General features: G+C 49.2%; 1 protein-coding gene across 6 annotated transcripts in view; it reads left to right on the top strand.

Moving 5' to 3' along the window:
- The window catches only part of RPP40 (ribonuclease P/MRP subunit p40), a 43,743-nt gene that overhangs the window by 8,025 nt on the left and 23,371 nt on the right, over positions 1–12,347 (top strand). Inside the window, exon 2 of one of the 6 annotated variants that reach the window (XM_073810277.1) lies at positions 8,026–8,095. The exons of the other annotated variants lie outside the window; for them this stretch is intronic. The gene's annotated coding sequence lies outside the window, so the exon portion shown is untranslated. The remainder of the gene's footprint in view (positions 1–8,025; positions 8,096–12,347) is intronic. 6 annotated transcript variants of the gene reach the window in all.

Below are 12,347 nucleotides of genomic sequence, written 5' to 3'. Positions count from 1 at the left end.
GTGGGCCCAGCCGCTCCACGGCATGTGGGATCTTCCCAGACCGGGGCACGAACCCGTGTCTCCTGCATCGGCAGGTGGACTCTCAACCACTGCGCCCCCAGGGAAGCCCTGACTCCAAATTTTTTTAAAACTTTTTAGAGCTTGATTTGTTAAATGTACACTGTAAATAGATCTAAGAGGCACAGTTTGGTTGACTATACGGCTCCTTAGTACATGGAGAGGTCAGTAGCTGTTCTCATGTCAATAACATCTCACTAATTTTGTCAAATTGAGAAAAAGTACAGTGTGACTTAACAGGAACAGTTTTTTTTTTTTTTGGCTGTGTTGGGTCTTTGTTGCTGCGCGCGTGCTTTCTCTAGTTGCGGCGAGCGGGGGCTACTCTTCATTGTGGTGCACGGGCCTCTCATTGCGGTGGCTTCTCTTGTTGCAGAGCACGGGCTCTAGGAGCATGGGCTTCAGTAGTTGTGGCACACGGGCTCAGTAGTTGTGGCTCATGAGCTCTAGAGTGCAGGCTCAGTAGTTGTGGCTCGCAGGGTCTAGAGCGCAGGCTCAGTAGTTGTGACGCACGGGCTTAGCTGCTCCACAGCATGTGGGATCTTCCTGGACCAGGGCTCGAACCCGTGTCCCCTGCATTGGTAGGCGGATGCTTAACCACTGCGCCACCAAGGAAGCCCAACAGGAACAATTTTGAATTCAGAATATTTGTTAAAGAAAAGTATTTTATTATTCCTTAGGAATTAGGGTCTCCTGCTACAAAATCACAGTGAGACCTCAAGCAACTCACTTCACTTCTCTGCATCTCGATTTCTTCATCAGGATAGATTAGGGGATTCAACTGCAAGAGCTCGCGGGTCCCTCCCGGCTCGAAAGCGCTGTCCTGCGCGGAGCCCTGACTCAGCACCCTTCCTCCCGGAGCTCTTCCCTCCTGCCTCCCGTTGCCCAGCGTCCCCTGGCTCTTCTGCTTCTGCTGCTCTTTCTCCGGCTCTGTCGGGCGCTCCTCTTAAATGTCGGCTTGGACCTGTGATGCTGGAGCTACCCAGTCTTCATGGCGGTAGCAGCTACCTACCTGCTAACCACTGCCCGCTGCCATCTCTGCTTCAGGGTCATGTCACCGGCCAACCGGGTGTGGCACACAGATGCCCACAGGCACGTCCAGCTACCGTGTCCAGCGGGAGTCCCCCCCCACCCCAAATGCGGCCCCTTCGCCTACTTTCCTTATTTAAGTGAAAAGCACCTGCGGTCATTTCAACCTCAGAGCAGCTCCGAGCGGTGCTGTTGTCCCATCACACAGAAGCTGTACACGAGAGGTGAAAGCAGTGAAGTGCAGAGAAATTAGGGAGAGATCTAAGGCAACACGGCAGTGAGCGGTGCATTGGACGTGCGCCCAACGTCTCTGCTCCAAGGCCAGAGCTCTCGCCCCCTGCCCTACGTGCTCTCTTCCCAGCGCAGGAGCCTGGGGGTGGCCCCCAACCCTCAATCCCTCCCTCACCCCCCATGCCCAGCCCCACGCCAGGGCCTGCGGACCAGAATGGCCCTCGGGCAGCTCCTCAGACCTCCCAGCTCATGCTGTGAAGAGCTGTCCTTTCTACTGTCTAGCCAGCGCCGTGTGTTTTGTATTTTTGTGCTTTTTGTGGGTGATTTTGCTGTTTAAATGGCCCCCAGGCCTAGGGCTGGAGTCCTGTCCAGTGCCCCTAAGAGCAGGAAGGCTGTGACCTGCCTTATGGGGAAAATGGGTGTGTGAGGTGAGCTTTGTTCAGCGTGAGCGGCGGTGCTGTTGGCTGTGAGGTCAGGCTGGTGAGTCAGCAGCACAGCACACCACAGAGAGGAAGAGGGGCTTCCCGTAAGGACACTCCTCCAGAAAGCACTAAAGGCAGCGCGTGATGAAGTGACGGAAAAGGTGGAAAGGCGGCTAAACCTGTGGATTCTGAGGTGACAACTGATTAAAAAAATTCATGGTGAGCATCATCGTGAGGAAAGCCGAAGATGTCCACGGCCACGGGGACACGGCTGTGGGCGTCTGTGTGCCACACCCTTCAGAGCTGGGTGGCTGACTCATGTTCCCAGGTGACCTGGCAGGAACGTGACACCTGCGGATGGAAATACCCGCTGAGTGTCATCCAGGCGAAGGAGCAGGCGGTCCACGCCGCCCCAGGCTTGTTGTTTGAAGACCTGGCGCACGAGCCTGGAGAACACAACCCAGGTCTTGGTTGACAAAATGCGACCAGAGGCTCCCAGGAGCCAGACTCCACACTTCCCGGGAGCAGCAGGTCCAGCCTTCACCCTCCAGGAACCAGACTCCACAGTTCGCAGGAGCAGTAGTCCAGCCTTCACCCTCCAGGGTTGGCAGCAAGTTCACGGAACACGACTGCGGTACTGAGAGCCGACCGTGCCTCTCACTGTTCCTGCCACGTGGGCTCCAGGCCCGCTGAACTCTTTGTGGTTGCCTGGTGCCCTCTCCTCTCCACCAGGCCACCTAGACTCACCCTGGAGGCTCAGCTCCAGTCATCCCCAGGGGCTCGCTCTGGATCCCACCCTGGAGATGCTCCTCCCCCGGGCTTAACACACCACGTCCACCTCTGTCTCAGCATCATCTCAGCAGGGTGGTCATGCCCGTGTTTGACTGTCTCCCCCACCAGTGTCTAAGCTGCTGCAGGGCGACGCCCTTTATATACCTCTGTGTGTGTGTGAGAGAGAGAGAGAGAGAGAGAGAGAGAGAGAGAGAGAGAGAGAGAGATGGGCGGCCAAAACCAACAATCAAAGATATTTTTTATGGTGTACTTTTACTTTATTTTTAAAAGTAACACACGCTACCATGCCGTACTTGATTGACTCCATGCTTCTGTGCTCTGGTTCTTAGCACAGAGCCTGGCCCATAGAGAGGATCAGTACATATTCATTGAAAAGAAAAGCATAAAGGTTAACAATATCTATTCATTCTACCTAATTGAAGTTCCCGGGTCATAAATTTTTAATAAACAGATAAAATAGTTTGAAATTAACATATTAAATTAATGGCTTGTTCTCTGAAATATTTAAAATAATTGCTCTGCCCTCTCTTTTCAATTTGAGCTCTGTGTAATAAAATTTTGCTGAGCAAAATAAACTTCAGCTTAATCCAAATGGAATAAGTAGGAGTTTGGAGCAGTCAGTCTGAGTTAGCGAGTTTTTACTGTGCTCAGTATAACTCTGGAATATTGAAGCCAGGGAGGGCTCAACGTACACCTGTGTTAATTAGGCTCTTCCAGGTGAGCTAAGGAAGCTGGAAGGGGAGAAACAGAAACAGCCTCACCAGGCTGTCGGGGCCAGGAAGGAAGGAAGGCTGTCTGTGCACAGCCGGATCTGGCCTTGGACAGCGCCTCCGGGACTCAGCGACTGGCTGTCTCCCCGTGAGCGGGCATCTGCTGCTCCAGGAGCTGCTGTCGTGGGGACTTGGCTCCTGCAGCCTCTGCTTGGTCATGGGCCGTCCTGACCCGTCACTGCTGCCCCTCTGCTCCTTGCCTCCTTCATGCTCCTGCAGACTGGCAAGTGCTGAGGGTCCCTATAGGTCTCACATTCAGGTCCCCACAAAGAAGGGATGCGATTGCTTCATATAGTTTCTCTCCTTCCTGCCGGGCAGACACCTCGCCCCAGTCCACCTCCTAAGACGGAGGTCATCCTATAAGTTAGCTGCCCGTGGGCCCAGCACCTCCCCTGTGAGCCAGAGTGGTGGGAAGGCACGGCTGCTTCCTCAGAAGGCCTGTGGGCATGCGACGCTCCTCTCTGAGGCCACAGAGGCAGCGCTGACACCTGGAAGGTTAGGTAATCGTTCCAAGGAGCGTCCTTTCAAAGCCCCTGCGGTCCAGGTCTCTGGAGCACATCACCTCCCCAGTTTTGAGAAGACTTGCCTACTTGGCTTGTTTATTTTGAGCTGCTCTAAATGTTTGGGTGAAGCCTTCAGGGATTAACAGACAGATCCCATATATGCAACCTCTAACTGCACCGCCAGTGGGTCCTTTATCAGAATTACTTGTGGATGAACATTAAGGACGTCTCATATCACTGAACACTGGATAAGAGGGTCTGCAACATTCTGCTTATTTTCATTTGTTTTCCTTAATCTAATAAATGAGTTGCTGCTTTAAAAATATATATGTGAGGGACTTCCCTGGTGGCACAGTGGTTAAGAATCCGCCTGCCAGTGCAGGGGACACAGGTTTGAGCCCTGGTCCAGGAAGATCCCACATGCCGCGGAGCAACTAATCCCGTGCACCACAACTACTGAGCCCACATGCCTGCAGCCCATGCTCTGCAACAAGAGAAGCCACCGCGATGAGAAGCCCGCGTACCACAACGAAGAGTAGCCCCCGCTCGCTGCAACTAGAGACAGCCCGCGCGCAGCAATGAAGACCCAACGCAGCCAAAAATAAATTAATTAAATAAATTAATTTTAAAAACAGAGAGAGAGCTTATAAACCTCGGCCTGTGCCCAGACATTGCACTCATTGGTATCACTTTGTTTAAAGTGGGCAGATTCACACCTCTGAGCCGTCGTCGACTCTGCTTCTGTATGTGACCCAGTTTGTTTACTCTGCTTCCTCATCCCGTCTCCCCCATCCTTGGCCCCTGACGCTTCTCTGTGTAATTAGTAGATACAGCCCCTCCCCACTCCCACCCCAACTGCTCCCAGTGTAGACGGGTCGTGATCCCCACAGTGAGGGTGGGCACCCGGGCTATTGGGCCACAGGGCAGCTCCATGGGGAGAAGAGGCGTCTGACCCCCTGTCCCCCTGGAAGTGAACCAGCAGGCAGAGTCTCCAGGAGGCCACTCCTATGTCCAGCTCAACCTTGGACCCTGATGGGCTCACAGGCCGAGTGCAGTGTGTGGGCAGCTTCACGCCTGCCCTGGTAGACGGTTGTGGTGGTCTCAGGAAACACACTTATTATGAAGAAATTAAAATATTTGTCACACTTGTACATTTGTGAGACTGGAAGCCATATTTTACTCTTATATTGCGGTAATCTACCCTCGTATTTAAAATAATGACAATGTCAACCACTATTAAAGTCTGGTAGGTGATTCTGCAGCTCACTGAGACAGAAAACACTGGGAGACTTGAAGCCCCATCCAGCAGTTATCTCAGGTCAGCCAGGTGGAGTGAGGTTCACAGGATTTTGGTGAATCTGTGACTCTTGATAAGGAAACATCAAAACCTTTACATATGGATTTCTGGATTTCCTTGTTATAATTTTGGGCATAGAAATTACATGACTTGGTTATGAAAATAAAGGTCACCTAAAAGATCCAGAATATATACATCTCAATTTGTTTAGATTATCGTCTAAAATAAGACATTTAAAAGTATTTTTGAGGAACCTGGGCTCATTGAGAACATGTCCACAGACCTCTGGGAGTTTGAGAATCCTGCTGTCGTTGTTTCAGTGAAAATAATCAAGAGTTCCATCCCTCCCTCCCAGGGTTTGGAGATTCCTGTAAAATGCCAGATTGACCCACCAACCTTGATTGGATGGTTAGCCTAACAAATCTATTGTAATGACCAGTTACAAACGTTATCTGAAAGGACTTTCTTCTTGTAGGACATGTTTAACACTTAAAAGATTATACAAAATACTGTCCCTGCTTTCTGATAGCTTGTAATCCTGCTGTCATCACCTACTAAATGTCAAAATTATAATAGTAAAAATCAGAAACAGAGGAAAGGACCATTGTGAAAATAAAATTCAGTTAAAAATTTATACGAAATAAATGAAAATCCCAGCAATGTTTTAAAAACAGAAGTTGACAGTCTGATTCTAAAATCTCTATGAGCTGCAAAGGGCCAGAAAAAGCCAAGACATTGTTAAAGAAGAACAACTAAATAAGAGAAACTACTCCATAGATGCAAAATGCAATACAAAACTACAGCAATTAGGGCAGTAATAATGAAACAAGAATAAAAACTAGACCTGTAGAAAAGACCAGAGCCCCCAAACCAACCCACACATGTGCCTATATGATATATGACAAAGGAAGTACTGTAGATTAGTGATAAAAAGACATTAAAACAAAATAAAGGTGCTGGATCATTTGGATAGCCACAGGTAAAAAGACAAATCTTTTTTTTTTTGTTTTGTTTTGTTTTTTTGCGGTACGCAGGCCTCTCACTGTTGTGGCCTCTCCCGTTGCGGAGCACAGGCTCTGGACGCCCAGGCTCAGCGGCCATGGCTCACGGGCCCAGCCGCTCCGCAGCATGTGGGATCTTCCCGGACCAGGGCACGAACCCGTGTCCCCTGCATCGGCAGGCGGACTCTCAACCACTGCGCCACCAGGGAAGCCCAAAAAAAGGCAAATCTTGATATCGATCTTATATCATCCACAAAAATTAATTCCAGAAAATGTAGCTGTTTGTTGGGGGGGTTTTTTTGGCCACACATGCAGCTTGTGGGATCTTAGTTCCCCAACCAGGGATCGAACCTGCACCCCCTGCATTGGAAGTATGGCATCTTAACCACTGGACCGCCAGGGAAGTCCCTGGAAAGAATGTAGCTTTAAATGTGAATGTTAGAAAATAAACTTTCTTAAGATCAATTTTTTTAATGATCTAGAGGTAGGGAAAGAATTCTTAAACAGATCACACACACACAAAAAAACCCAGCAGCTATATGGGAAGAGATTGATAATTTGTTTTTTTGTTTGTTTTGTTTTGTTTTTATTAATATTTATTCTATTTATTTTGGCTGCACCGGGTCTTCGTTGCGGCATGCGGGATCTTCCTTGCAGCGTGTGGACTCTTAATTGTGGCATGCATGCAGGATCTAGTTCCCCAACCAGGGATGGAACCCGGGCCCCCTGCATTGGGAGCATGGAGTCTTACCCACTAGACCACCAGGGAAGTCCCCTAGACTGATAATTTGGATCACGCTCAAATTAAGAATTTGTTTATTAAAAGATATCATTAAGAGAGTGAAGAGACAATCACCAAGTGGGAGTAGATAGAGGCAACACAAAACTGACAAAGGGCTCATGTCCACAATATGTAATGAACTCCTATAAATCAATAAGTAGAAGGCACAATTTAATAGAAAAATGGGTAGAAGACCTGACCATGTAATATACAAAAGAAGCTATCCAAATGGTCTTCAACTTCCTTTAAAATCATGTAAGTCAAACTAACATCACAGTGAAATTTTATACACACCCTCTAGAACAGCTGAGATTAGAAAGACTGGCAGCAGCAAGTGTTGGGGAGCAGTGGGGTCTCAGTGGCAGCTGGGGGAGTCTACTGTGTTTGGCACTGTGTGGTAGATCTGAAAATCAGCATATCCTAGGACCAGGTATTTCACTCCTGGTGTAACAGAACTGCAGGCCCATGTGCCTCAAAAGACATATGTAAGGATGCAGCAGCATTTGTCATAGAAAAAAAAAAAAAACTTGGGAAAAAACTAAATGAGACTCCTGGTTTCCAGCCTGACCTGTCCCTCTTGTCCTCACAACAGGAAAAAAGTGGAACAAACTGAAAATCAATAGCTTTTCTTGGATTCCTCAGAGAACTGAAGTCCAGGGCAAACTGCTACCTCCAAAACTGGGGACAGGGGACTACCAGGAATCGTAGCTCAGCACGGAAGCTAGCACCAGAGCCAGTACTGGAGAAGGAAAATGTTAATTGGGAAGTTGCTGGAGGCTCAGTGCGCACAAGCTTGAAAATTAAAAATTAAGAGAGGCCAGCCTTACGTAAGGCGCCCCACACTTTGGTGAGCCCACCTCCAGGAGCCCCACTGGCTGTTCAGGCTGAGCGTTAGAGAAAAACTCTCTCCTGCTTTCCACGTTTCCACAGGGGAGGGGAGGGGTAGCCCTTTGGAAATAAGTCCAGAGCATTCTGTTCTTTTTTTAAAATTTTTATTGGAGTATAGTTGATTTACAATGTTGCGTTAGTTTCTGGTCTACCGCCAAGTGTGTCAGTTATACATATACATATATCCACTCTTTTTTTAATTAATTAATTTATTTATTCATTTTCTTGGCTGTGCCGTGCGGCATGCGGGATCTTAGGTCCCCGACCAGGGATCGAACCTGTGCCCCCTGCAGTGGAAGCAAGGAGTTTTAACCACTGGACCGCCAGGCAAGTCCCTATCCACTCTTTATTAGATTATTTTCCCATATAAATCATTACAGAATATTGAGAAGAGTTCCCTGTGCTATACAGTAGGTCCTTATTAGTTATCTTTTATTTTATTTTTTAAATTTATTTATTTATTTTTGGCTGCGTTGGGTCTTCATTGCTGCGCACGGGCTTTCTCTATTTGTGGCGAGCAGGGGCTACTCTTCGTTGCAGTGTGCGGGCTTCTCATTGCGGTGGCTTCTCTTGTTGCGGAGCACGGGCTCTAGGTGCGTGGGCTTAGTAGTTGTGGCTCGCAGGCTCTAGAGCGCAGGCTCAGTAGTTGTGGCACACAGGCTTAGTTGCTCCGCAGCATGTGGGATTTTCCCAGACCAGGGCTCGAACCTGTGTCCCCTGCATTGGCAGGCGGATTCTTAACCACTGCGCTACCAGGGAAGCCCCTAGTTATCTATTTTATATACAGTGGTGTGCATGTGTCAATCCCAGTCTCCCAATTTATCCCTCCCCCACCCCCACTTTCCCCCCAGTAACCAAAAGTTTGTTTTCTACATCTGTGACTCGTGTTTTGTAAATAAGTTCACTTGTACCTTTTTTTTTTAATATAAGCCATATCATAAGCCCTTCCTCAAGGAAACTTTCACCAGAGCCCAACCACCTTGGGAATTACCAGAGCCTCAGAGTCCTGGGGGATGGGAAATGCCCAACTGCAGCCTCCTCTACCCTCCTGTGTCCCCTGAGTGGGGACAGGGGAGTGGAGTGGTCGGCTGAGAAGCACTCTGGCAGGTCACAGCCCTAGGCACAGGCTCACTGCATGGTGAGGTCTGATGGACACCTCACCACCACATCCAAGGGCTCCTGTAGAATCACAGGAGATTATAGTAGGAAGAACTGCAAACCACATTTAAGAAAAAGACTCTAGGAAACCCCAGAGATGATGGGGAGACAAAAACAAGGACGCAGGAAATTTCAGCCCCTAACACCTACAACTACAGCAAAGAGCAAACACAGCTTAACTTCTAGCCGTACAAACAGAGCTTCTCACTAAAAGCGTATTTACTTTTACCCAGGACATCATGTCTATCTTTCAACAAAAAGTTGCAAAGTGTACTATACGGCAAAAAACGCAGCTTGAAGAGACAGAGCAAGCATCAGAACCAGACTCAGATATGGTGGAAAATTTGGCATTATTGGAGCAGGAATTAAAATAACTATGATTAATAAGCTAAGGGTTCTAATGGAGATAGTGGACACTTGTGAGAACAGGTGGGTAATGTAAGCAGAGAGATGGAAACTCTAAGAAAGAATCAAAAGAAAATGCTAGAAATCAAGAACAATGTAACAGAAATGAAGAATGCCTTTGATGGGTTCATTATCACCTAGACATGGCAGAGGAAAGAATCAGCCTGAAGATACATCAACAGAAAAGTCCCAAACTGAAAATCAAAGAGAAAAAAATGTCACCGCGTCCAAGCTTGCACTGCTCACCGCACGAAAGGCCAATCGATCGAGAGACGAGGTGTTGGGACCACGAATAGTGGCTTTGTTTGGAAAGCCAGCAGACGGGGAATTTCTTCTTTCCTGCAGGCATTCACAGGTGGGCCTGGTCAGGATGTTTCCTGTGAGCTAAACAGTCAGGCCCGGGAGGCCAGGTTCCAGGAAATGGGCCATTCTGTATACTTTAAGTTATAGGCAACATCCCTTTAGTAATTAACTTGTAGCAAAAGCAATAGAACCACAAAGGATAAAGTAAAAGAAGCAGGTCTGATATGGAGTCAGAGTTGTTCTTCCCTATTACAAAAAGCAGGAAAGAGAACAGAATATCCACGAACTGTGGGAGAATTACAAAAGGTGTAACGTACACATGATGGGAACACCAGAAGCAGAAGAGAGAAAGGAACAGAGGAAGTATTTGAAGTAATAAAGGCTGAGAATGTCCCCAAATGAGTGATAAACACCAAACCACAGATTCAGGGAACTCAGAGAACACTGTGCGGGCAAATACCAAAAAGATCTACACTAAGACATACTCTAACCGCAGAAAAATCAAGGACAAAGGAAATCTTGAAGAAGACAGGAAATGAAGACCTTACCTCTAGTGGGACAAGGTAAAATTCCATCTGTCTCACGAATCATGCAAGCAAAATAGAAAAAACTCACCAACTTAGAATTCTGTATCCAGTGAAATTGTCCTTCAAAAGTAAAGGGGAGGGGCTTCCCTGGTGACGCAGTGGTTGAGAGTCCGCCTGTCGATGCAGGGGACACGGGTTCGTGCCCCGGTCCGGGAAGATCCCACGTGCCGCGGAGCGGCTGGGCCCCTGAGCCATGGCCGCTGAGCCGGCGCGTCCGGAGCCTGTGCTCCGCAACGGGAGAGGCCACAGCAGTGAGAGGCCCGCGTACGGCAAAAAAAAAAAAAAAGTAAAGGGGAAATAGACATTCTCGGACGCACAACATTGAGGGAGACACCCCCCAACTACTGGAGGACCCGGCAGACTGAGTCAGTGCTGTGCCTGGGCTACACGTGGGAATCGGTCCAGGAGGCACTGATGGGCTTGAGCGTGACGAAGTGACGACCACCTGTCCGCTCTTGGGCTACAGGACACCCCAGCTGGAGGGCTGCACCGTCCCCAGGAAGCCCCGCCCTCAGCCGACCCACTCACAGCTGCAGTCGTTCCCCGGCCTGTGAGCTTGTGCCCTAAACCTCGGGCTCCACAGCCTCCCGGGCTCAGGGCTGTGGCCTCTGGTTGGTGACACTGTGTCTCTCGAGTGGCCAGTTCGGTCGTGGGAGAGATGAGACAACAGCCACGGTGGGCAGCACTTTTCACAGTTCCTTGTGAATTAACTTGTCTGCAGTCCCCTGAGTCCTTCTCTGCACAAGCAGGGCAGGGCCCCAAGCACAAATTCTACCTGGAAGAAAAATGGAGCTGTCCAGAGTGCTGGAATCGCTGAGCATGACGGAGCCCTGTTCAGCTCAGGGGACAGTGCCCTGCAGGCCTGGGGTGCACTAGCGCCCCAGGAGTCACAGCATTAGGAGGAGCCTGATCCAGATCTAACAGGAGGGCGGTGGCTCAGGGCAGCCTCCCTGCTCCTCTCTGCTCCTTACGAGCTGGAGGGCAGACACGGAGTGATGCCTTCGGCCTGAGCTGTCTGTTTAAAAGTCACTTGTTAAAGTGGAAGAGCCCCTTTCCCCTGGCCAGTCCTTTCCTATTTTGTACAAGTTAATTTATCCAAGTCGTTAATATTTTGACTCCTGAGGGAATATTAGGAGCTGGGTACTAAATACGGATGGTAAATATTTGTTAAACAAATGTATTTATTGGGCAGCTACTGTGTGCTTGGATGGTGCTAGAGCTAGAAAGCTGATAAGATACAGTGCTTGTCCTCCAGGAGCAGTAATTAGTGGAAGATTCATTCACAAGTATTTGTTACGTGCCAGCACCCAGCAAGTAATAAAGAAGCGTCTCTTTACTTTTAGTTGGTGAATGGTGCAGATGAGTGTAGAGGCTGCGCCCTGAACCCGGCCTGGGGGTTTGGGAGGCTGCGGGGAGTGGAGGGAAGGTGAGGCTTCCTAAAGGAAGTGAGAATTGAGTGCGTGGGTGGGTGGAAGTGAGCTGGCTGAGGAAGGACGGGATAGCAGGGAGCTTCGGAGACCCGGCCCTGACAGAGCCGAATGTACATGTCAGGAGTGCATTTAGCAGTGAGCTGTGTGCGTGGTGAAAACAGTATTCCGTTCACTTGGAAAGGTAGGTGGAGGTAAGTTCTGCGCTGCTGGGGTCCAGCAGAGGCACACAGCAGCTCCACGTGCCTTCCTGGGTTGCCCGGAACATAGACATTAACTGAGAAGATTTCAGATGCATGAACTCAGTGCTTTCCATAGATGTTCTGTAGGACACAAGGTGCTTGGATATTAATAAGTGCCACGTGATAAATAGGTCCTAGGGTCCAACTGGTTCAGAAGATGCAAATGCCCACTGTGAATCTCTAGAGAGGGTGAAGCCTTCAATTTTCCAGGTGGTCTGGGGAGATTCTCACCTGAGCCTCTTGAGAAACAAGTGCTCAGAGTACACGCTGGGGATGGCCGTGCCGGCACCCAAGTGGCAGGGATGCTGCGTGGCAGGTCTCGTAGTTCTGAATCTCCCTGAAGATGCACTGCTCCCCAAGATCTGCACAGCTAGAGGCAGGCTGGAGGGAGGTAGCTGCAAAGCACTAATGATGAGAAGACCCGCAAATGGAGAGTGAAGGCAGGTGACCGGTTGAC

This window comes from Tursiops truncatus, chromosome 10, assembly GCF_011762595.2.
Source record: "Tursiops truncatus isolate mTurTru1 chromosome 10, mTurTru1.mat.Y, whole genome shotgun sequence".
Classification (NCBI taxonomy): Eukaryota; Metazoa; Chordata; class Mammalia; order Artiodactyla; family Delphinidae; genus Tursiops; species Tursiops truncatus.
The sequence above is the reverse complement of the archived record's forward strand: the minus strand, read 5'-3'. Positions and strand labels throughout refer to the sequence as shown.